At 42.7% G+C, this 25,077-nt stretch overlaps 2 protein-coding genes across 6 annotated transcripts in view; one reads left to right on the forward strand and one right to left on the reverse strand.

Annotated features, from left to right (window-relative positions):
• NRG4 (neuregulin 4) overlaps positions 1-9,122 on the reverse strand; it is a 67,903-nt gene extending 58,781 nt beyond the window's left edge. For all 5 annotated transcript variants that reach the window (XM_072950936.1, XM_072950934.1, XM_072950932.1 and 2 more), the window contains exons 1-2: positions 8,987-9,122; positions 1,005-1,093 (exon numbers count right to left, since the gene is read on the reverse strand). The gene's annotated coding sequence lies outside the window, so the exon portion shown is untranslated. The remainder of the gene's footprint in view (positions 1-1,004; positions 1,094-8,986) is intronic.
• Positions 1-25,077, forward strand: part of TMEM266 (transmembrane protein 266) — a 113,501-nt gene that overhangs the window by 2,087 nt on the left and 86,337 nt on the right. The window lies entirely within an intron of this gene.

The following is a 25,077-nucleotide window of genomic DNA, read 5'->3' on the forward strand; positions in this document are numbered from 1 at the left end:
ATCCCACTTGGACACACTCATCTTTAAGTTTATCCTCCCATCCTTCTCTCTAGTCCTGGTAGAGGTGATTCATTAAAGAGTCCACAATTCAATCTCTGTTGATATTAACATATATGTATTTGGAGAGTATTATATGAACCAGAAAAATTAAACATGTTAATGATGACCACATGGTCGACAACGGAAAAAACTGAATAAAACACATGACTTTCTGTGCTCAAAACATAACTATAATTTTCCATAATGCTCCTAAAGTCAAATTCTATTAGTTTATAGATCATATCATTAGAAATGTATTATGTTAGCTACTGCCTGAGACATAAATAACCACATGTTTGATGAAATAAACCACAGCAACACAAGATTAGAAGGCCTTATGGTAGATATATAAGCTATTCATGGCAGGTGATCAGGCTACTTGGAAGACCTTCCAGAAAGAGGATTCTACAGCTTCCCAAGGTAAATCATTCTAATCTTAAACAATGTTACTTTCAAAATCTTTGGCTTTTCTAGTCTAAATTTCTCCTGCTGCTTTTCCCGTACAGAGGTGAGAAACGGACAGGTACCATCCTCAGTGAGTCAGCATCTCATCTACTTGAAAAGCATTATCATCCCTTAGCCTTCACTTTCCTAAACTCAGCAGCTTGAACTATTTTCAGACTCCTGTTCCCCAAAACTTTCTTAACCTTCTTTAATTCTACCCATATTATTTTTTAATTACAGAGACCAGATTTAAACTTAACCAGCTTACAACTGTTACTTTTAATATGTTTTTAGGAATACTTAACACATAATTGAACACGGTTATATCAACACAGGCCTCTCAAACATTAGAATTGAGGCTTCTGTAAATTAAAAGTTAAATAACTTTCCATATTGCAGAGTCCATCCTTATTGTCTCTTGGTTGAATTAAACCAATGACCTGTGGCTATGATTGGCAAATTATACCCCCACATATGCCCCCAAAACATTAGAAAGAATGAATTAACAAGTAATCACTTACCTGATCTGTCCTTGGTCAAAAGTTTTTTCTCCGAAATTGCACAGTAGAGAGGAGACTGGCTCTCACTTCATAGCTCGCCTCTATTTCTTCTGCTCTGATAGAAATTGCGGCCATCATAAGGAAAAATAAAAACAGAAAATATGTTATGTAATGATTTTAGTAGCACACAGAGAAAAGGAAAGTACAATCTGCTTACAAATTTCATGAGTTTTTTTTTTCACTTAGTGATACTCCCAGAGAATTTCATAATAAGCAGCAGAAACTATAATATGTTTAATTTCTCCTCCTTCTCCTTTAATTTAAGCCCCAGGGAAACTATTTATTGTTAATATTTCTAAATACAAGACTAGAAGTTGGATTAAGAGGGAAACAGAATTTTATTAAAAGAGTATTGGGTAGGATGGAAAAAAAATCCCTTTCAAAGACTTTTGAGAGATGGCAAGGAATTATATTTCTTTGTCTATGAAAGTTACTTTTTGTGTTATGTCTCCACTAAGAAAAAAATTTATATGCAATATTATGGATAGAAGGTTAATAAGGATTGTCATTTCAGTGAGGTAGCAACCTTCATGAGAAAGGGTGGGGGGACTGTATACAATATGATCCATCTTCCACTTTAAAAGTTCATATTCCCCAAAAGCTTTACTTTATGTGGCACTAAGACAGAAGATCGAGACTCAGAACACCTGAAGTACATAGAAGTGGCATATATGACTAATATAAATTTTTATATCAACCCAATTATCAGAATCCATATTCAGTCCCTCAGAAGTTTATGGTTTTTCTATACACTGAAAATTATGAAACACTAATAAAAGAAAATGAAGATAATTAAAAGAAACAGAAAGATATTCCACACTCTTGGACTAGATGAATTAATACTTCTGAAATGACCATACTACCCAAGGCAATCTACAGATTTAATGCAATCACTATCAAAATACCCATAACATTTTTCACAGAACTAGAACAAATAATCCTAAAAATCCTATGGAACCACAAAAGTCTCAGAATTGCCAGAGCAATCCTGAGAAAAAAGAACAAAGCTAGAGGTATAGCCCTTTCAGACTTCAGAATATACTCCAAAGCTACAGTAATCAATACAGCATGGTACTGTCACAAAAACAGACACATAGATCAACAGAACAGAGAGCCCAAAAATGAACCCACACACCTATGGTCAATTAATCCATGACAAAGAAGGCAAGAAAATACAATGGAGAAAAGATAGTCTCTTCAACTAGTGTTGGGAAAGCTGGACAGCTACACGTAAAACAATGAAATCAGAACATTCCCTCACACCACATACAAAAATAAACTTTAGGGGAGGGTACAGTGCAGTGGTAGAACACATGCTTAGCATACACAAGATTCCGGGTTCAATCCCCAGTACCTCCATCAAAAAAACTAAATAATTACCTCTCCCCTCCACCAAAAAAAGACTCAAAATGGTTTAAAGATCTAAATGTAAGACATGACACCATAAAACTCCTGGAAGAGAACACAGGTGAAAACTTTGACATAAATTGTAGCAATATATTCTTAGATCATTCTCCCAAGGCAAAAGAAATAAAAGTAAAAATAAACAAATAGGCCTAATCAAATGTAAAAGCTTTTGCATAGCAAAGGAAACCATAAATAAAATGAAAAGATAACCTACGGAATGAGAAAATATTTGCAAACAACACAACCAATGAGGGCTTAACAGCCAAAATACACAAATAGCTCATTCATCTCAATATAAAAAAATCAAACAACCCAATCAAAAAATGTGCAGAAGACCTAAAAAGACATTTTTCCAAAGAAGACATACAGATAGCCAACAGGCATATGAAAAGATGCTCAACATCACTAATTATTACAGAAATCAAGTCAAAGCCACAATGAGGTATCACCTCACATGGGTCAGAATGGCTACCATCAAAAAGTCTACAAATAATGAATGCTAGAGAGGGAGTAGAGAAAAGAGAACCCCTACACTGCTGGTGGCAATTTAAATTGGTGCAGCCACTATGGAGGACAGTATGGAGGTTTCCTTTTTTTTTTTCTTCTTTTTTTTGGGGGGGGAGGTAATTAGGTTTTTATTTATTTACTTACTTATTTTAACGGAGGTGCTGGGGATTGAACCCAGGACCTCACACGTGCTAGGCATGCACTCTACCACTGAGCTATACCCTCCCCCCAGTATGGAGGTTTCTTTAAAAAAAAACTAAAAATAGATCTACCATACGATCCAGCAATTCCACTACGAGGTATACATCTGGAAAAAAACAAAAACTCTAATCCAAAAAGACACATGCACCCAATGTTAAGAGCAGCAATATATACAATAGATAAGACATGGAAGCAACTAAAGTGCCCATCAACAGACAACTGGCTACACACACACACACACACACACACACACACACACACACAGGAATATTACTCAGCCATTAAAAAGAATGAAATATTGCCATTTGCAGCAATGTGGATGGACCTAGAGTATATTATGCTCAGTGAAAAAAGTCAGAGAAAGACAAATACTACATGATACCACTTAGATGTGGAATCTAAAAATAATACAAATGAATCCATATACAAAACAGAAACAGATTCATAGTCATAGAAAACAAAATTACGGTTACTGAAGGAAAGAGGGAGAAGGGTAGGGATAAATTAGGAGTATGGGATTAACACATACAAGCTACTATACATAAAACAGATAAGCAACAAGAACTTATTATACAGCACAGGGAATTATATCAATATTTTATAGTAACTTAGAACATAATCTGCAAAAAAAAACACCCCAAATTACTATGCTGTACACCTGAAACTAACACAATATTGTAAATCAACTATATTTCAATTAAAAAAAGTTTATGTTCTTTCTGTAGTCACACAAATAATGTGAAAGGTTTAATAGTAGCATAATTTTGCAACTACAATTAATCTACCTTCAAATTCAATCATGCTACTTATATTTCTGATTTAGTTTTAGTCTGTTAGATAAGTGAAAAATCAAATTTTCATGTCTACATAAAAATATTCATACAATCATAAAAATTTAGATTTAGAAACTTGAGAATTTCTAGAAACTTAGAAAATTTCTAGATGGACTCAGTTGAGCCCTCTACAAATCAGAGACATTCATTTAATTGCCTTTTTCAAAGTTACAGAATGAACTGGAGGTGGAACCCTGGGATCCAGAATGCTTTTCCCACTATATAATGATTCCTCAAACTTACTGAGGCACAACTTTGTGTATAGATATGTGAGGCAGTGAGACACTAGGGTTGAACCTGAGGTCTCTGAATCAGACAGTCCAGGTTTGAATCTTGGCTTCTCCACCTACTAGCTGGGTGATTCTGAGCAGATTACTTAATCCCACTGTGCCTCAGTATTCTCATCCATAAAATGAAGTAATAACTATAACTTCCCAACAGGATTGCTATGAAAAAATTAATATACAGCATACAGAATGATGTTTGACACACTGTAAGCATTTAATAAATGTCAGTATGTATCTATCAATAAACACATGGACATGTACTTGCTAGGTTTCAAAATAGCCTAATTATATTAGAATTGGAATGTTAGATAATTTTTATGTTTTAAAATATATACACAATCACTGATATTTCATTTTGGAATATAAGCAGTGCCAAAGAAATGGTTTCTTATGAAGTACATATGAAATTCCAAATATTAAAAACAAAGCTCACTTAGAGTATCATTCACTTCATGATCAGTGCTATACACAGAATATGACACCCAGAGGGATCATTTTTTAACACATCCTCCTTTATGTGACAAAATTATTTTCAGTCATGATCATGAAATGAAACAAATAATAGCCATGAAGGAGACAGTGAAAATTCTTTTACTCAACTCCACTTACAAGCCAATATAAAACAAATACTATAGTAAAAAAAAAAAAAAAGAAAAGAAAAAGAAAAATTCAATGGAATTAATGTTTTTGAAAAAAGGAAAAACTGAAACCTCCATATTGTTCTGTGGAAGTGCTAAATAAGAACACCTCCTATTCTCTTGACTCCTTCTTTAGTTTTGAAGCAAACACTAACAATCTTAAAAGAATAAATCTCAAAGTTACAGATATTTCCTGAATTATTCAAAAGTATAATTTCACATATTAAATATAATGTGTACCTACAAGTCAAAAATATTACAGTTTGCATTTCATTTCACTCTTAAATGTAATGTGCAAGGGAAAACGCTAAGTGGTCGCACAGAATAACGACAGTGAAGTAGTCAGTTCTGTTTCTTCATCCTTATGGTTGCTGTGCTACTACTGCTTATTATGAATCTGCTATTTAAATGCAGGGATATGGACCAAAGGGGTTGTAACATGAATTGTACCTGAAGCCTTGAATTACCCTGAATTTTTATGAATTTATTTGGAAAAATATCCATAAAGCTGAGTCTATCTTTATTGAAGACTAACTATAACTGAGAATTCTGAGTTAATTTCTATATAGAATATTGTATTAAAGGATTAATAATTAAAATGTGCTAATTTGAAGCTTACGTATATACTGCTAAACTTTTCAGTAACTACAGAAACTGTTTAGAACCTAGAGTTGTAAGAAATTTTCAGGAAGGAATATTTTATCACCGACATTGTTTAGAATTTCTGGTACATAAAAACTGCTGGTAATAAAAATCAGACAGCCAGTGGGTTTATCATAGTTTAGATCCACTACAGACAATGAGTTTTTGCTGCCTGCACCCAAGCATTGCCCTATTCCTGGTGTGCCACTGCTCAAGGTCAAGTCTGTCACTGAGGTACTATCCTTGAAGATGGACTTGCTACATTAAGCTTGTTTATCCTACTTATGAGAAAACCTTTTTGAAGAGTGTTAATTGAGGGCCTATTCAGTGCACAGCACTGTGCTGTTTTATCCACACAGACTGTACGTACATGAATTTTGTTAATTACAAGTCAATCATATTCATCTATTAAAGTCATCTTAGCAGGATTTTTAAAAGCTATTTTGTTAGCAGTTATTATATATACATTTTTAAATATCACACAAAGTCACATACATTTCATTTTTCAAGCTTTTCACCTACTCACACTGGCTTTATCCTTGTGTGTTCCAAATAAGCAAGGCTGCATTACAGATCAACAATTAGAAGAGGTTTTAAAACATTAACATTAACATAAACCTTAACAACTTAAAATCCCTTGGTATTATTTAAATTTCACAAATCGTGTGGCATCAGATTCCTATGTTGTACTTCTTCAAGCAGCTACCTTCAAGAGAATACATTTTAACTCTGGTAGTGATCTCTTTCAGACATTCACAGGATAAACATAACCTGCAATCTGCCCTCTCATAATCTTGCAGCTGCATACATGCACAAATTTTCTGATCGCGTGATTCTGATACTCTTGAAAAGATAGTCTTTTTAACTAAAAGAAAATCTGACTTACCTCAAAAGGCATTTTAGCATGGGGCAGAGTACCAATTACAGCCACATTAGAAGCAGATCTATCTGGCAAGAAAGTGACACAAAGGCCTTTAAACCAGTTACTTTCTTCTACTCCTGCTTTATAGGTCCTATTTTTCTTTTGCTGTGGGGCTCCTTCACTTACAAAATTCCCTCTCACTAGACCCTACGGGCTACTGAAGCCACACCTGTTCTATACATAGCTCTAGTCGTCCCCAGCCTTGCCATTGATAAGTGTCACCTGGGGCAGTTAAAAATCACGGGCCACTCCCCTGTAGATTAGGTTTTAATGGGTCTGAGGTGAGGCTCCAGAATTTGATGTTCGGCAAGTATCTCCAAGAGACTCTTAGAGACACATTAAAGCACAAGCTAAAAAGGCTTGCCAGAGATCTTCACAGCTCCTCCAAACTGATCAGCCTCATGGCTAATCCTCCTCTGGAATTAGGACTCAGGGTACATGAAAACAGAGCAGGAAAAATTTGAGAAAGCATCTTGTCTACACCTATGATTTGGGTTTTCAATACCCTAAAGAATGTATCAGAAGGGGAAGATTGTATTTAGGCATGTGCTGTGAAGCAGGACACCAGGGAGCAGCATAGAGCTGATAAATTACACACGTTCGGGGATTTCTGACTTCACGCTACCACGTAAAATGGTTGCAGCTGCATTTTCCATACACTTGGATTGCAGAAGACACGGGTAGAAGACAATAACATGTAATTTCCACAGTTTTCTCTCTCTAAAGGGTCTTCATACACAGCCATTGTAGTAGAAGAAAAAGTTCCCTTGAAAGTAGTATTGCAGCTGAATCCAAAAACTGTATTAGACTACTAAGATTCCAGATAAACCAAAGTGGTATTCCAATTTTTCTGTCTACTGGTTTCAAAAATACTTGCCCTACCCTTTTAATTAGCACTGTAACTGGATGCTTTTTAATGGTTTTAATCAAATCTTTAGAGTTGTACTAAGCAAAGGGAAATGGGGTGTATAACAACTTGCTATGACAAGGTGTTTTTTTTTTCTTAAACACTTTCTCAAGTGTAATTGAAATGTTGCCACCACCTGTCAGAAGACTATACCCCCCCCCCCGCCCATCCATCTTCCCAAGTGTTTTCAATTCATCCTTTCTCTTTTCCAGTCCACACTAAACATAGAAGAAAAATCCTCCAGCAGCCCAGGTAGCTTTTACAATCATCACCTCCAAGGGTTTTCTGTTCCTCTGAAACCCTGTTCCTCAAGTTGGGTAAGAAACAATGAAAGATGAAAAAGGACCTGAAGAAGGAATTTTACTTATTTCCCAGCTTGCCAAACTTAGATACTCATTCCCTACCTAGACATCCCTGTGTCTATGAAAAGTATGATCCAAGCCCCTGGGGCAATTCTGTGACCTGAGTTTTTAAGTTTTTCAACCTCATAATTTCCATCTTTTACCTAGAAAAGCTGAGGTGGGAGGAGGAAGAGGCAAGAATGACTAAGACATTTCTGGGAGACCAAATAGGCATAACCAAACAACAAACAAACAAACAAACCCACTTTAGAAGTATGAGAACCGGAAATCAAGGCTGCCTGCAGTGCCAAAGCCCGCCCTGAAACTTAGTGTTCTAGAAAAGAGGGTTTCCAATCTTTTCAAGTATTGTAACAAAATGCCAGGACCCTATTGGAAAATGGCTAGATCTTTAGCATGAATTGAGACTACAAATGACAAAAGCTACTTCGAATCCAGGAGCTGCTTAAGTAACTGTATTCCTTTGCTCACACCTGCATACATTAGAAAGAGTTATACCTATAGATGCGAGGACTTTAACCGACAAAGAGTATTTATAGGTGTATCCCCTGCCCTCACCCGCTAACCAAGGGCCAAGGTCCTAAAGCAAGCATGCTCCACGGAGGTCTACGTTATCTCCAAGGGGCGAAATCTGACTCTTTTAATGTATAAAGCACAGATACACGTACGGTACATAACCAGCTATACAGTAACATGAATGATATTAGAATTTCATGGAGGGGGGCGATTGTGAACAAAACATTTGAAAAGGCTTTTCTTAAGAGGGCCATGATGCAAAGAAAAAAAGGCTGAGAAACACTGTCCTACAAGAGTCCTGAGTTAAGGCTAACCAATGAAGGTCCTGACAGGTATTTTTCTCCGCGACAGTGGCCTGAGGGTCAGGGGTCTCTGATTCTGATACGACCTCGGCCAGAAAGAAATGTTTTCCCCTCCGTGGCCTGAAACCGCAAAGGGCAATGCCCGCCATTCGCTCTATTACAGGCGCCTCGTGCGGATGGATGTAACGAACGACCCGCAAAGAGCTTCGGAAACTGCAAAGCGCTGCACCAAAGCCACAGGTTTCTGTTCTCGCTTGCACGAACCCCACCCCTCACCCCCACCTCCCGGAGAGGGTCCTCGACCTCCGCACTTGTTGCTTCCGCGCCCCGCCGGCCTCCACCTCAGACCTTCCCGCCGCGACCCCCTCCTCTCTTCACACGCGCACGCGCAGGCCCCCCAACCTGCCCCGCGACCCCCTCACCCACGCCACGAAGCGGGCGCGCTCCGTTCGGGCCCTGGTGCGGGCGGAGTCCCCAGCCCCCGCCCCCTGCCCGGCTCCTGCCGCCAGCCCGGCCCGCTGAGGCCGCGGTTTCCTAGACAGCCGCCCGGCCGCTCCGCAGACGCCGGGGCGCGCGCGCGCGCAGGGAGGGAGGCGAGGGCGCAGGCGCGGGCCCGAGTGAGCCGCCGGCACGTGGCCGCGCGCGCGCCCCTGAGCGCGGCGGGCGGAGGAGCCCAGGGAGCGGCGGGGCCGCGAGGGGGCGGGGGGGCGGAGAGGGGAGCCCCGGGAGCGCGAGCCGCGGCCAGCGCCGCTGCAGAGCGGAGCGAATCCCCAGCCCGGGCAGCAGGTATGTGTCCTCGCAGCCGGCCGTGGCTGGGGCTTCCCTTGCCTCCCTGCCCGGTCCTGCGGCCGGGGCCCGGGTGGGAGCTGGTCAGGGTTTGCAGGGTACGTGCCCGGGAGGGCTGGGATCTTACCACTGACCTTCATCCCTGCCGGCAGGGGGAACAAGGCGAGGGTGCCTGGGGCAGCCCGGGGCTTCAGCTCCAGCCTGGGGAACCTGCTTCTTGTCACATGCTTCTTATTTATTTTTGCAAACTGCCCTGGTTCGGGTCCAGCTGCAGATGCCTTACCTCCCATTCTTTGCCTCCGTGTGCCATCTTGCATTTATTAATAAAACATGCAAGCGGGGGGTGGGGGGGAATTGCTGCTAGGGGGAATCCCATTGCAGTATAACAAGCGGGCGCTTATTTTCGGTTTTCAGGCGTGGTATTGAGGTGGAAATCCCACAGCCTGGGGATTTGTGGCTTGGTTGGTCGTGACCACTTCCTAGTGGGCTTCCCCCATTTGTCTGGAGGCGCCACAGCGGCAGGATGGACGGTCAGGGAAGGATGGTGGGGTTTCACCGTCAGGCCAGAATCCCGTTCTAGGGACAGGTGCAAGCTACGGCAGACAGTTCCCTGGTTGCTAACTTGCCAGGGAGGCTTAAACCCAGAAAATTGTTTCCCTTGATTGCTGACAGGAGGCCTTGAACTGAGACTTGCATACTCAAACTCATTAAGATTTTGCATCTGAAGATGACTAAAGCTTGCCACCTGTTGGCAGTTAGACCCCATGAAATCCCCCGTAATCTAGCCCACCAATCCCTGTTTCAGTCAGTAATGCTGAGATAGCAATAGGCCCATATTGATTCCTTCTGTGTTCTTTAATATTGCTTGGTTTTTGTCTCTTCTTAAATAAAACCTACCTGTGATTTGATGCCCCATATGTTATAGGTTGAAATTACATGATTTGTTTAAATTCCATACACTTGTAACATCACACCCTAAAGAGCGAATTTCTCTTCAGTGTATATGTTACCTCTTTCCCCAGCTTTTCACCTTGCTTCAAGCAACAGTCCGAAAAGTGGGATTTATGTAACTGATTACCTTTCTCCCCCAACCCCTCAACCCCGAAATAATATGGTGAAAAAAATAGTAAAAGCTAGAAGCATAGAATGAAAACGGTTATCACAAGGTGTTGGGGTATGGCAGCAGAGCTGTAATCACTTCTTCAGTAGTCAGAGCACCACATCTAATCAGAAGGACACATTTCTTAAATGCTTATATGTACCAGGTACTGAGCTGCAAGCTCTTGGTGCATGATCTCATTTCATCCTCATAACAAACTGTTATCTCCGTGTTGAAGATGAAGAGGCTAAGACTTAGAACGGTTAGCTAACTTGCCCAAGGTCACACAGTTGGGCACAGGATAAGGATGCAAACTCTAGTGCATCTGATTGCTGGGGGCTGGGTGGGGGTGTGGGAGTCGCCTTTAACCCTGGTGCTGCTGCTCCACCTACATTTTCATTAAGATCAAAGCTTGTACTTGGAACCTAAAATATGACACAAATGAACTTATTTATGAAACAGAAACAGATTCCGACATAGAAAACAAACTTCTGGTCACCAAAGGGGAAAGGGGGTGAGGGAGGGATAAATTAGGAGTTTGGGATTAGCAGATACAAACTACTGTATATAAAATAGATAAACAACAAGGTTCTACTGTATAGCACAGGGAACTATATTCAATATCCTGTAATAAACCGTAATGGAAAAGAATGTGAAAAAGAATATATATATTATATATTATATATATATAAAAAACTGAATCACTATGCTGTACACCGGAAACTAACACAACACGGTAAAATCAACTATACTTCAATAAAAGAAAAAATCAAAGCTTCTGCATGAGCACGCAGGCTTGGATCCAATTTTCCATTTCATAGATTTCACGTCCACCTTTGTGGCTTTCCAGTAAGAGAAACTTGTTTCAGAGTGGGTTCATGTGGAATTTTTTAAGGTGGCACTGAGCCTATAAAAATGGGGTTCTAGACATGCTTCTGTTGAACTCTCCCAAGCAAGCAGTTAAAGTCAAAAAGTTGCTACCCTTCAGGTTTAAATCTATGAAATGTATCTGCATCAGGTAGAATGAATCACTCCCGTTTTTCATTATCACATCCCGCTTCAATCTTCTTGCCACCCTGCATGCTATCTTCTGGTCTCACTGCCAGTCACAAGAGCATCATTGTCTATCACACTTGTGCATGAGTGGCTTAACTGGGTGAAGGAATCCGTACAAGCTGTGGACCATAATCCAGTCTCTCTGTGATTGTAGCAGCTATGTGATTGGAAGTCTTGAAATCTGTACATTCAACTATGGATGTATATTTAATTTTTTTTTGTAAGTGTGCTATTATAATGCAGGTATTGGATTTTGCTACACATTATTCCTGATAGTTCTTACAGACTTAGACATTGCTGTAGTTACATCAATGGGAAATTCACCTAGTAGGACTACCAACTTTTATATTCAGATCACATATTTGACATGGTGGTAAGAATAGTATGGTAAATATAAGGGATTATTTCAGAAATATATCCCATGAAAGTTACAGCTTTACCTATAAATTGATGAATAATACTAGGTTGGAAATTAAATTCTATAAGCTCTGTTTTCTTCCTTGGGCAATGTGATTGGTTTTAGAACACCATGATGTTACTTTTTTCATTATACTGTATTTTGTTGACAGTAAGGCAATTTGGCCATTTTGCCTCACGAAATTCACTTGGTTTTGGAAGAGCGCATCCCCAGAGCTTATGGAAATGCTGAGATGGAGTCTTTCTGCCCTGGGGATTTCCAGTCTATGATCAGATAAACTCAAGATGAGTCCTGAGGCTACTGGGAAAAAGCAGAAAGCAAAGAGAGGTGTTGCTTGATTCTTTCTGGGAAGCAAATGGGTTTTCCTATGGGGAGCACTACTGTCTTCTTCAGCCAGAAATCTCGTAATTAAAGAGCGTCCAAGAGGTGGACTAGTCTACTCTCTTCTATTCAAGCAGGACTTTATTTACTGCAGAGCTGAGCACCCTTTCTTGGTGCAGTGGTCAATTTGAGGAATGTTAAAATGTTTCTGACTATGAGTTTGTTTTCTTGAAACATACATTTAAAGTGGGAAAGGCCATATGGACAACTGTGGATGCTTAAGCTTTTTTTTTTTCTTTTATTCCCCTCACCAAGGATTTTTTTTTCTTCCTTCCTTCTTTCCTCCCATCCTTTCTTTCTTTTTTTGAGGTGCGGAAGCAACTAAACTTTTTCCAAGCTCTGTAACTAGCATGCATCGCAGTGACCGATTGTAATGCACATTTTAACACATCGTTGAGTAAGACACTGGGAACTGGCATATTTGTCTTTCCTTGTAGGCTACTGAGTTGTGAAATGTTTTGTTTTCTTATGGTATCTCTTAATTTAGTATTCCCTAAAATGAGACTTTTTTCAGTGTCAACAATCTTGAATTACAAGGAAGTTCACAATCAGCTTATTCTGAAATACTTGATTTTCACCAGTCTTCTTTTTCTCTCCTTGTTGGAAGCTATAGCAAGGGTTTAATTTTATTTAGAAAGTGATTCACAACCTACAAGTTAATCCATCCCCTTTGCAAACTGAACCAGTCAGAGTTCACAAATGCTGGCCAGGCACACCCACCATAGGACCCTCTCCTGTGGTCCGGGTCTCCTGTGAGAACCTTAGAGCTCCCCTCGGACCTACATGCGATCAGTTTCCCCACGGAGAAGATGTAAGGGTTCCTGAAGTGAGATCCCACCAACGGGCCTTGGGTGCAAAGTTGGCTGGAGGCTACTGAGTACTGTTAGAGGAAAGGGCCAGGAAATCCCTTCTGCACCAGCACTAGTCTATATGCTGATTTCTACTTGCAGATCTGTATTCATTGTAAAATGTTCGACCATTACATAAATATAGAAGGTAGAAGGTCTATGGTTAGAATCTTGGTCATCTTACCCCTTAGTGATGACTACCGTTAATAGTTTGGTATAGATTCCTCCAGATTTTTGAATGTGGATGTTAAAATGTTACTGTTTGCCAACAACACTATACATAGATGCATCCTGTTTTGCAGTTTCTTGTCTTGCACTTGGTGATACACCTTGGGCCTGTCAAAGGCTCTTGAATGGCATACTTCCAGACACCTTTTATTCAGCCACAGTGGAGCTAGATGAGAGATGTAACCATGGGTAGAGGAAGGGAACGAATGTGTGGTGGGTAGGAACCTGGCATGAGCTGTGTCCTGGGATGGGTAATTTCACATTCTGTACCTCCTTTAACCCTTTGCAAAGACCCTTTGTGGTCATCTGTTTCTAAATAAGGAGAAAGGTGCCCAAGGTACATGATGTAAAGAGCAGAGCGGGGATTCAGGCCCAGGACAATGTGGCTCAAATTCTGAGCTTTTCCCTTTTTTCCGCTCTGATTGCAGATTGCAGATACAGGAGAGTGCTCTGCCCCATCATTCTCCAGCCATATGGACAACTGTCCTCCCATCCTACTCTGCCTCTGCCCATCCACACAGGCCTTCTTGCTGTTCCCCTGCCTCAGGGCCTTAGTGCTAGTGGTTCCCTCTCCTGGACCAGCCTTCCCGTAGATTCCTGTGTGGTTTGCTCCTTCACCTCCTTTCGGCTTTGCTCAAAATCTGACCACTCCTTTAAAACTCCACACCCTCCCACAGATGTTCCTATCTCTCCTCTTGGCTTTGCTTTTATTCATAGACCCTCCTAACATACTATGTAAATCTGCTCAAGGGAATAAATGCTCCAGAGCACAGGGATTTTGTCTGTTTTGTTCACTCCCCTAACCCTGGTGCTGTGGAAAAGAACTGACAAGTCACCGTGGCATCCTTGAATCTTTCCAGCCTCCCACGTTTCTTGTTTTTTTGTAGCCCTTGCAGTTCCCCATAGTGAACTCTCTCAAATGTGGTGAAGCCTTTCGAGTGCAAAGGCTCTATGTGTGTTGTGGGGGGAACAGCAAGGAGAGTGGAGAAGAATTGGGAGAGATCTTGTCTTACCCTTAAGTCGGTGTTGGTGAGAGAGGAACCTCCCAGGCAGAGTCAGCCCTTGTAAAAGATGAAAAGGTCTCCTGAGGGCTGGGGTGTATGACAGAGCAGCCAAAGGTACCTGGGGAGGTGGCCTGGAATGGAGAGGAGACCTGTGTGGCTTCCCCTGTGTGTGGAGTGCATAATGTTTTTGAAGACTTCTAAAGAAGGATGCTCCAGATTCTACTAACTTTCCTGTGGCCTGAGTCACTCGAAAGGAAAAGGAATCTGTGGATCCTCACACAGGCAGGTTAATCACTGCACTGCCAGCATCACAATGTTGCATTAAAAAAAAAAAGATTAAATACCTGTTGGTGTCTTCCCTGTTTAAGCCAGGGTGTGAACGCTGATTGCCAAAGCACTTACCCCGTGTGTCTGCGTGTTTGCAGTAAGCATGCACAAGCAGCATCAGAGCCTGAGATTCTTTTGACCTAAGCAGTCCCAGACTCCAGGTTACCTTTCATTCATTTATTGTTTGCAGTAGTTCTTGAGCTGCAGCAAAATGATGGGTATTTGGGGCACTAATACAACCTCAGAACACTTTAGAATTGAGTACACCGGGCCGCTGGAGGGAGGTGATGGTTATGGGATGAAGTCTCAGTGAAAGGGCTGGTCAGCCACAGGGAAGCCTCCTTCTCTCCCCCTCTTCCTCCTAGTCTTTAATTGCTGCCCTAGGCGGTCTGAGTTATCTGCCAAGAGAGAATTTCCCTCCAAAAAATGCAGCCTTGCTAAAACTGCTTTTGATTTGTAATGGAAACTACTCAGTAGCTTGGACAGGGGCTGATAGCTCGAGTTCCCACAGCTCATTAAAACAAAGAATTTTTAGGGGGGTGTAATTTGGTTCATTTATTTAATTAGTTATTTTAATGGCGATACTGGGGATTGAACCCAGGACCTCGTGCATGCTAAGCATGTACTCTAACCACTGAGCTCCACCCTCCCCTCCGAAACAAAGAATTTTAATAAGTATTTCTGCCCTTCGCAGTCCAGGTTTTTGGAAGTCCAGGCTGCGATCAGGCAGCCGTTCACTGGAATGTCTCACAGCGTAACACGTGCAGTGCTTTCTGCCACTCTCTCGGCTCGGAACAAGTCCAAAGCTTGTTATTTCATCCATGATTCCCTCACAGCCTCCCACCCCAGTTACAGGCTGGCTGTCATGTCCAGTCATGTGTAAGGTCAAGTAACCTTTCTCCCATAACAGTTTCCCTTCAAATAGTTAATCTTTGCATTTTACCTGAATTTGATGCAGTGTTTTTTTAAAAAATTTCTAGGATACTTGCTAATACTTTCGTCATAACTACTAAAATGTTTTGGTTCTGCCCTTCGAAACAAAAGAACAGGCTGATGCATACTGTAATCCCTCAAATAAAGAGAATGTTCCATTGTTTGGGGCACAGTCTCAAAAGAAAAGCCTGGAAAATTCTCTCCTGTCTCCCCCGGTCCTTTCGTTGTCAGTTTCTACCTGGGACGCTATCTGCTATCACTCCCCACTTCTTGTCCTACCCGGAACCCCTGTCCCCACCCTTCTACTGAGACAGAGCTCTTAAAGGTCACCCGTGATTGCCTAACACAAGTCCAATGGCCGTTTCTCAGATTTCGTTCCTGATGGCTCAGCAGCATCTGACCCTCTTGACTTCTACGCCTTGAAGTGCTCTCTGCTGGCAGCATCTTCCCAAGGTGTCTGTTCTTTCCTCGGCCCTCCTCCTCCCTGTTCTGTCAAGAAGCAGTCTGGAGAAGTGGTTCAGCTTGTGGGCTCTGCCCAGGGGTGACTCCTGGCTCTGGCACTTGCTAACTGCGTGACTTGCATGAATTATTTAACAACCCGGTGCCTCTGTTTCCTCATCAGTAAAATGGGAAGAAGAAAGGCAGCCATGTCATAGGGCTGTCGGGAAGAGGGTGAAATGCGTGTGCCTAGCAAACAGTAGACGTGCAGGAAGTGTCCCCTTTTATCACTATAGCTTCCTGTTTGGATGCCTTCGGGGACTCTCTTGTAGCTGCGGGATAAAGCCGTCACTTGAGTGCCTGGCTGGTTTGCTTGCTGCCCCTGCCCCTTTCCAATGTGTGCCCACCTCCGAGCCTGTGCTCTGCGCCTCCTTCCCCGGGCAGAGGAGGGGCAGAGTGCAGAGGGCCGTGCCTGCCTGGAGGCTCTGAGCGCAGACCGTCTTGTAATGAAAGACATCCTCCCTTGGGCACCAAGCCTATCTCTCTCAGGCAGGTTATAAATTACTTAAGGACACCAGCTGTGATTTATGCTTTTAAAAAATGTACACCCCAGCATTTAGCACTCGGCCTTACACACAGTAGGAATTTAACTCATATCGTTGAACTGCCAAAACATTCTAGTTTTTCTTGGTCCTGCCAAATCCTTTTCCCTCCTAAACTGAAGCTCCTATTGATCGGTCCTAAAGCCCAGGTAAGCCTTACACCAGAAAATTGAGTCAGCACCACTCAGCGAGGTAACCACCTCAACCTTTTTGGAATGAGGAGGGATATATAGAAATCATTAAAATAATGGGCGCACAGGGAGTAATTTAATGCTTTTTAAAGGGAGTGTGAAATCCTACCAACCCATGAAGCTGTTAGGATTTTATGAAGAGTTTGGAGCTTTTTTTCGGTCCTCATGCCACCCCTCCCAAGTAAAATGAGCTCTGAGGCTGTAAGTGGCAAATCTTCAGACCTTGTCGCAGTCCTGCTCCTGTGACCAGGGGTCCTGCTTTCTTTCCCCTTACTACCTGGGTGAAGAGGACACTGAGGTTGAATGAAGATCACAGGAGGGGCTGCCCACTTTAAAAAAAAAATTAATCCCATGACGGACATTCTGTGTTGGTAGGACAAATATTCCGTCAGTTTCTGCTCTGTGTCTGAGGTCCTGCAGAGTCACAGAGTTGTGCTCCCAGTAGAACAACCTCCCCTCGCTAACCCGGGAGGCCTTAAGGACCGTGTTCTGTGCATCTTGAGATTGTATAGCAGGGTTTTCAACCTCAGCACTACTGATGTTTGGGGCCAGATAGTTCCTTGTTGTGAGGGCTGTGCTGTGCACTGTAGGGTGTTCAGCCGCACCCCTGGCCTCTACCCACTGGATGCCAGTTGCAACACCACACTCCCCCAGTTGTGATAACCACAAATAACTCCACACATTGCCAAATGCCCCCCAGGGTATAAAAGCAGCCCCAGCTGAGCACCTCTGCTCTATAAGATCAAACAAGAAAACTCAGCATCAGGGTGGGGGGCATAGCTCAGTGGTAGAGCGCATGCTTGGTGTGCACAATGTTCCCGGTTCAATTCCTGGTGCCCCCTTTAAGGGAAACAAAACAAAACTCAGTATCTTTTGTAGAATACCAGAATTTGGACAGTTGGTGTCAAGTGAAGATGAGGATTTTAATAGCCATGAAAGGTAAATTTAGGTTTGAAACTAACAGAGAGAGAGAAAATCTAGTGTCTATAAGCAGGTATAGATTGTATCATAAATAAGAATAAAACAAAGGAGTTACAGAAATTGATACCATCTTAGTCCTAAAGGTCTCAGGTCTGGTTGCAACAACACATTCTAGGGTTGTTTTAGTCATCCTTGGAATATTTCTGTTGGAATTGTATTTAAATGCTCAAAATACTTTTAGGCCTTTGGCAATAAGTATATTAAACTAAAAATCATTAATACTTCCTGAAGAAATCTTAGCTGATTACCATTGGAAGGAATTATACTTGACCTAGGGCAGGCTGGCTCTCCCCACCAGAGGCTGCTTCTGACCACAGAGCCCCTGGAAAACAGCAATTTCAGGTGCTTCTGGGGAAGGGGGGAGGGCGTGTCACAATTGATCAGTAATCTTCCTGGCTGTTAGAAAATTTAACTGTGTACTCATGATTTAAATCCCACCTCCAATTGACAGTCACCATTGTGTTTTTTCTAAATGCAGTAGCATGCTTTGCATGCCACACCCAAGGATTGAAAGTAATGGTTAAATACACTGCTTTCTGAAAAGCATTGAGGGTCCAACCTTAGGAGAAACTTGCTTTGTGGCCAGTGTTAATTCCCTTTGGTGTGTTAATTGACTTTGCAAAGGGAAAGCATACTCAGAAGACCCCCAAGGATGCTCACCACCCTAGTCAAGAAATAAACCTTGCGCAGTTTCTTGAATCATGGAGGCAGGTAGAAATACTCGTTCCACAGATAGTTGTGAGCATCTTTAATGCTCCAGACTCGTGCTAACAGGTGGAAGGAACTCAAATGTCACATCCAGTGCTATAGACTGAATTGTGTCCCCCTAAAGTACACATGTTGAAGCCCTAACCCCCAGTGTGACTGCATCTGGAGATGGGGTCTTCAAGGAGGTAATTAAGATTAAGTGAGGTCATAAGGATGGGGCCATAATCCGATACCCCTGTGTCCTTAAAAGAAAAGGAAGAGAGCTTTCTCTCCCTCCCTCCTTCCCCTGCCCCTTCCTCTGAGAAAATAAGTTTGTTGTTTAAGCCTTGCAGGCTATGGTATTTTGTTGTGGCAGCTTAAGCTGACCAGTAAGTCCAGCATCCTTGTTGTGCAGATGAGGAAACTGGACCCAGAGAGGTAAATGACTTCCCCAAGGTCACGCTACTGGTTAGTGTTAGAACTGGAACACAGAACCTAGGTTTCCCGACTCCTAGTCCAATGTCCACTCTCCCCCCTGCCCCCCCTCCTCCGCCTCGGGTCGTGTTGCGCTTTTGCACTTTGATTCATTATCTCCAAACCCTGTGGCTTATCACAGCCCTTATACTTGCCCTGTTTACCTCAGCATTGTTGTGAGGGTCAGTGAGAGGCTGCCAAAAAAGACAGTGTAAGTTTCTAAACTACAAAATATTTGATAAATGCAAATATCATACCCAACTCAGATTTCGCCCGGGTAGCAGCAATCTGTCTGACTCTGAAAGTTGTAATGACCATCTAGTCAAGTAGGTACCCCAGTGAAGTAGGATCAGGCTGGGAGGTCTCAGGTAGGAGGGTTCGCCCTTGGCTTTAGGGAACGAATCAGAGGATGAGAAGGCCGGAGGAGGCGGGGCACCTGGTCCAGTGGCGCGCCCTTACAAAGTGCAGCTGAGAGCAAGATGCCTGCTCTTGTGCTGAGCTGTAAAAGCTGTGGGTGATGGAAGTTTGCCCAGTAAGAGGACTGTCCCTCTTCCAAGGACAGAATATCAGCGGGAGGAGAGCTCGTGGTACTAGTCATAGCTCCTGGTGGTAAACTACAGAACAGTTTATAAACTACAAAATATTTTACAAATGTAAATGCCATTCTCAACTTTTATTGTGTTAATTGAAAATACATCATGAAGGAATATACTTATCTAAAAGTAACAAAGTCTGAAAAACAGTGGCTCAAATAGGTAAATAACTTATTTTTATTGGGTAATGAGTCTAAAGGTGGTAGTCCGGGCAGGCCTGTCTTGCTGCTCAGAGATGGCGTCAGAGGCTAAGGTTCTATTTACCATTTTGTTCCTCATGATCATGAGCAGTTGCCTCACCTCCAGGCATTTCATCTGTGTTCCAGGCAGGAAGAAGAAGCACAAAGGTGAAGTGTGAAAGCCTTTTCCTTTCCAGGTTTTGCCTTCAAATTGGGGAAGGGCTTATTCCTTTAGTTTATTCATCAGGACTGTATCACGTGACCACTTCTTAATGCAGAGGCATCTGGGAATTCAAGTATTTTGCTTTCTAGCCTCCAGTGTAGAGGCAGACAAGGGAGAAAATGATTGAACAGGGCTGGTGAGCCAAGTTAAAGTCACTGTGACAGAATGTGGCATTTCTGCAGAATCATAGGTGGCCAGAGACCAAGGCTCAGAAAAATAAGCAAGGTGGCCGGGCACAGCTAGAGAACCCTGGGCACTGGGCACTCCTGTACTGTTCCGGGCTCGTCACTGCCAGTCAGCATCCACTACCGTACTCCTGGACGCTCCTCCCACCACAGCTAGACTTTTCCATTCTTAATAATGTCTCAAAGCCCTTGACTGAGCCTGGGTCACGTTTCTAAGTTGTAGCTAGCTGTATGGGAGGGGTAGGGAGTGAGGCTATATGGCCTTTGGGGCTTCCATGATGGGGAAAGGGGGAGTACCCACCACCCATCTTGGAATTCCTCCAACTAGAGAGGGTACGTCAATGCTGTGCAGCCAGGAAGGACAGATATTCGCCATCTCCCTCTTTATAGGTGGGGAACCTGGGGCCCAGAAGGAGGAAAGGGCTCAGCCCGTGCCACTGAGTGGGTGAAGGGCAGAGGCAGGATTTTGTCTTATCCTGATGCACCCAATCTGGTTGGTCCCAGGGAAGCAGCTCCCCTCAGGGTCTTCTCAAAATCCTTGATATCCCATAGGGTTAGGGGATTTGTCTTTGGAGGCACCCCATCCTTTTCCCAGTAGTCCATGGCTCATTGCCTTTCTATCCCAGGATCTTCCCAGCAGCTGCTTCCTCTTTGTATAGTGTCTTCATTTCCAAAAGTAAAAACTACCCCTCTCCACCATCCTTGTAAACAACACTGGGGGCTCCTATAAGAGAATGTTGAATGGGATTTTTGATGAAGATACGAGGTGGTGAATGTCCCCACCTTCTAAAGAGGACCAGCTAGGCACAGCCTGTCAAGATTTACACAAAGCTGGTAGAACTTGTCAGGCCACCATCACCCATCTGTCACCTGTGTGAGGAGCAGACTCGACATTCTAGGGGAGTTGATTGACTGGGTGGAGTGTGAGGGAGAGTGCAGTGGTCTGTCCCCACTTCTCCCGCGGCCGCTGGCAGGGAGAGGCTCGCAAAACACCCTCTGATTGGTGCCCCTGACTCTGATCCTGTGGAGATTCCCATGAGGCCCCTTCCAGAGTCTGAGCTGCACCCCACGAAATGCTCAGCATTGGGACACCAACCTAGAGAATGCTGTCAGCCAAGGGAGAGCTACAAACAAGCAGGTGCAAAGACTTCAGCCCCTTTACTTCAGTCCTTGCCGACTTGCCCACCCCCTGCACACGGCTAATTCTGTGAAGTCAGAGCAGGACGAAGGGGAGGAGGAGGGAAAGCAGATTCCTCCCCCTTCCCCACTGCGAGCCCTGGAGCTGTGGGTCTTTCTGAACCAGGAGGAGGGGAGGAGCTTTGAGCTGGATGTGAGATCGAAGACTTAATTTGAACCAGATGAGTTTTTTAAACAGCTGAAAATTAGCCTTAATTGCTGAAATGCGGTGGTTTTCGAAAGTGTGAGTAACCACAAAGCTAGGGAGTCAGTTGAAGACAAAGGTTGGGAAGAAATAAAGCGATTTCTAGTGTAACCGCATTCAGACCGTGACTCTCCTTTTCCAAAGATAACATTCCAACTTTTGCAAAGAAGCATCGGACTGAGGCATTAGGATTTCTGGAGTCCAGCCACAGCTATTCCACGCACTGGGAGGGTAGCTCTGGACAAGTCACTTCACTCTTCTGGGTCTTGGCATCCTCCCTTCAAGTGATGGGATTGTGCTTTGTGGTTTATGTGTCCCAGAATAATGTCTCTCTTCCTCTGAACCGTGCAGTGACTTAAAACAGCAGGACAAAATAATTCACACAGTGAGCTTGCTTTACAAGTTGTACTTCGGTTCTATTTGTTGGAAGAGTCAAGCATAGATGAATGGCATTTGGCAGGAGGAAAACCTTAGTACATCTGAAACCCTTAATTATACACTATAGGCAGCTCTGTAGCTTGGTCTGTGTCAAAAGATGCCACACTATCAAAGGACATGTTGCAGAGATATTCAGAGTTTTTGCAGCAGCTTATGCATGTGTAGCATGATTGGCCTGTGTCAGGCAGGTAGCATCCACATTTTCACCTGAGCCTGTATTTGAAAACCTAAGTGCTCCTGTATTTAGATTAAGGACCTCTTGTCTGGTTCCTGTGGAGATGAGTCCATTGAAATTGATGACACTCAATGGGAGGTTTGGGGCCCATAGCTAAGGACACATTTATTTCCAGAGTTTGTACGTAGTTAAATACCATCACCATACTAGGAATAAGTTAAATACATAGCTCTTTATGTATTTTTACTATATGTAATATAGAAAAATTACACATAAATTATATGTAAATTAAAAATATTTTTCTTGCAACAAGAAAATCATATATAATCTTACTACCTATAGATAATTATCACCCCCTTTTCAGACTTGCTATGCATACATACATATACTAATGATTTTTTCTTTTATATTATTTTTAATTATGGTGAAATACACATAACATAAAATTTACCATCTTAGCTATTTTTAAGTGTACAGATCAGTGACATTAAGTACATTCACATTGTTGTACAGCCATCACAGAACCCTTCATCTTGCAAAACTGAAACTCTACCCATTAAATACAGAAACTTTTTCACAGCTCCTCACCCTCCACACACACTTTGTGTTATTGATGTCGCAAATTTTCTCTTTATATTATATCTTATATTTTAGGTATTATATGTTCAGTTTAATAACTTGCTGAGGACAGCAAGGAGGCCTGTGTAACGGAAGTGCTGTGATTAAGGGGATAGGAAATAAAACTGGAAAGGGAGCTTGTAGGGCCTTGTAGACCATGGTGAGGACTTGGGTTTCATTCAAAATTTACTAGGACATCTTTGGATAGTTGAGGGCAGAGGAGTAACATGACTTAGTTTGTCTTAGAAGGTTTCCTGGGCCACTGTGTAGAGCTAATCTGGCGGAGGTGGGAGAGAGGAAATGGCGGAGCAGTGGGGCGGCTCTTTCAGGCTAGAGAGGATGGTGGCGTGGACTAGGATGCTCTCGGTGGGAGCAGAGGCAAGTGGTTGGATTCTGGATACATGTTGAAGGTGGAGCCAGTAGGATTTGCTGACTGACTTCGTCTGGGGCTTGAGCAACTGGATGAAATTGCCATTTTCTGAAGTGGAGATGGAGGAGTTTCATGTTTCAATCATGTTAAGTTTTTACAGTCTATGAGATGTCTCCTTGAAGATGTCAAATAGGCAGTCAGATATCCAGGTCTAAAGTTTAGGGGAAAGAATGGGGCCAGAGATAGAAATTTTGGAGACAGCATGTGCAGATGACATTTTAAGCCATGAAAGCAAATGAGCTCACCTAGGTCCTGGCAGAGAGAATAGATGGATAAGATAAGAGGTCTGAGTAATGAGCCCTGGGGCAAGTCAACATTTAGAGGCCAAGAAGAGGTGTAGGACCCAGAGAAGGAAACTGAGAAGGAACATCCAAGGAGGGCAGAGAAAAAAGAGAACAAAATATCTCAAGGAGGAGGCATGAGTGTTCAGTTGCATCTCACATGGCTAAGAAATTGAGTGTTGTATTTAACAACGTGAAGGTCATGGTACTTGGGATGCGGCTTGTGTCACTGGGGTCTGTGTCTGAGTGACGACGTCGGGGACTCCTGACAGAAGGAGAATCAGGCAGTTCTCCTTCCTTTTAGCGCTTCACTAATTCACCTGACCTTTATCAAGCACTTTCTATGTGCCGCACACTCTTCTAGGAACTAAGGGTGACCGAAATTAATCACACCACAGCCCTCACCCTCAGAACCAGTTAGGAGTGTGGGACTTGAGCTATATAGGAATGTCAGATCTGAGTCTGCTGATTCTTAATGTTCTTCTGTCATATATTCATGTACATTTTGAAACCAGGACTATATTTTATCTACACAGAGTCTTTAACAAATCCTATCTGGGAGGAGAGGAAGACTCTTTGGGCCCTCTGACTTTCCTTCTGGAAAGATCTACGCCACATTTCTTGACAGAAAATCACTTCTCATCCCCTATCTTTTTTTTTTTTTAAGTTCTTCTGGTTTTTTTCTTTTCTTTTCTTTTTTCAAGGTAAGGGGAGTGGGTATTTAGGTTTGTTTATTTATTCTTAGAGGAGGTGCTAGGGACTGAACCCAGGACCTCGTGCATGCGAAGCATGTGCTTTACTTCTTAAGCTATACCCTCCCCCGTCACTGTCTTAACAGTTACCAGGTATGTAAGAGAACTGTACCTTCTAGCTGAATGTTAAACATCTCATCCTCCAGGAGGTAATTACCTAATTTTCTAACTCAGTTGACCCCAAACGAATATCCTCTCTTCTCTTGTCCCCTCCAAGCAAACAGGTGTTTTTGTTTTTGTTTTTGTTTTTGTTTTTGTTTTGTTTTGTTTTTCCCTGCCTCAGAATGGAGAACAGTCTTGTTTTGGTGTGATCTGTGCTTTAACAATCTCTAGCTCTCCTTACATTCATCAATCAAGAATTATTTAACAGAATTCCAACAATATACTATATTATATGCACTGAGTCCAATCTGAGAAACTGTCACTCATGAGGAGTTCACCAGGTCGCAGGCAGAAGTGATTCCCACGGCCAGGGCAGGGAGACCTCAGAGGAACACAGGATTGTGAGAAGGTGTGGAGGGCAAGAAAACAGCATGACCCGGGAAGGCGTAGCATTAGCTGGGCCTCAAAAGGCAGAAAGGACTTGAACAGGTAGGGCAAAAGGTAATCATGCAAGATGTTTGATGTCCAAGTCAAAGCTGATGCGGATTGCGATTACAACTTATAATGACAGGTTGGCCCAAAGAGGTGCATTCCTTGTCAGAGGTAATTCACATTGAATCAGGTCCCCCCTGAAACCCATGCACACTGGCCTGTGCCTGAGAGGCCTGTGGTTTGAAGGTTCCAGATTACCTTTCAGAGGGAA

This window comes from Vicugna pacos, chromosome 27 (genome assembly GCF_048564905.1).
Source record: "Vicugna pacos chromosome 27, VicPac4, whole genome shotgun sequence".
NCBI lineage: Eukaryota > Metazoa > Chordata > Mammalia > Artiodactyla > Camelidae > Vicugna > Vicugna pacos.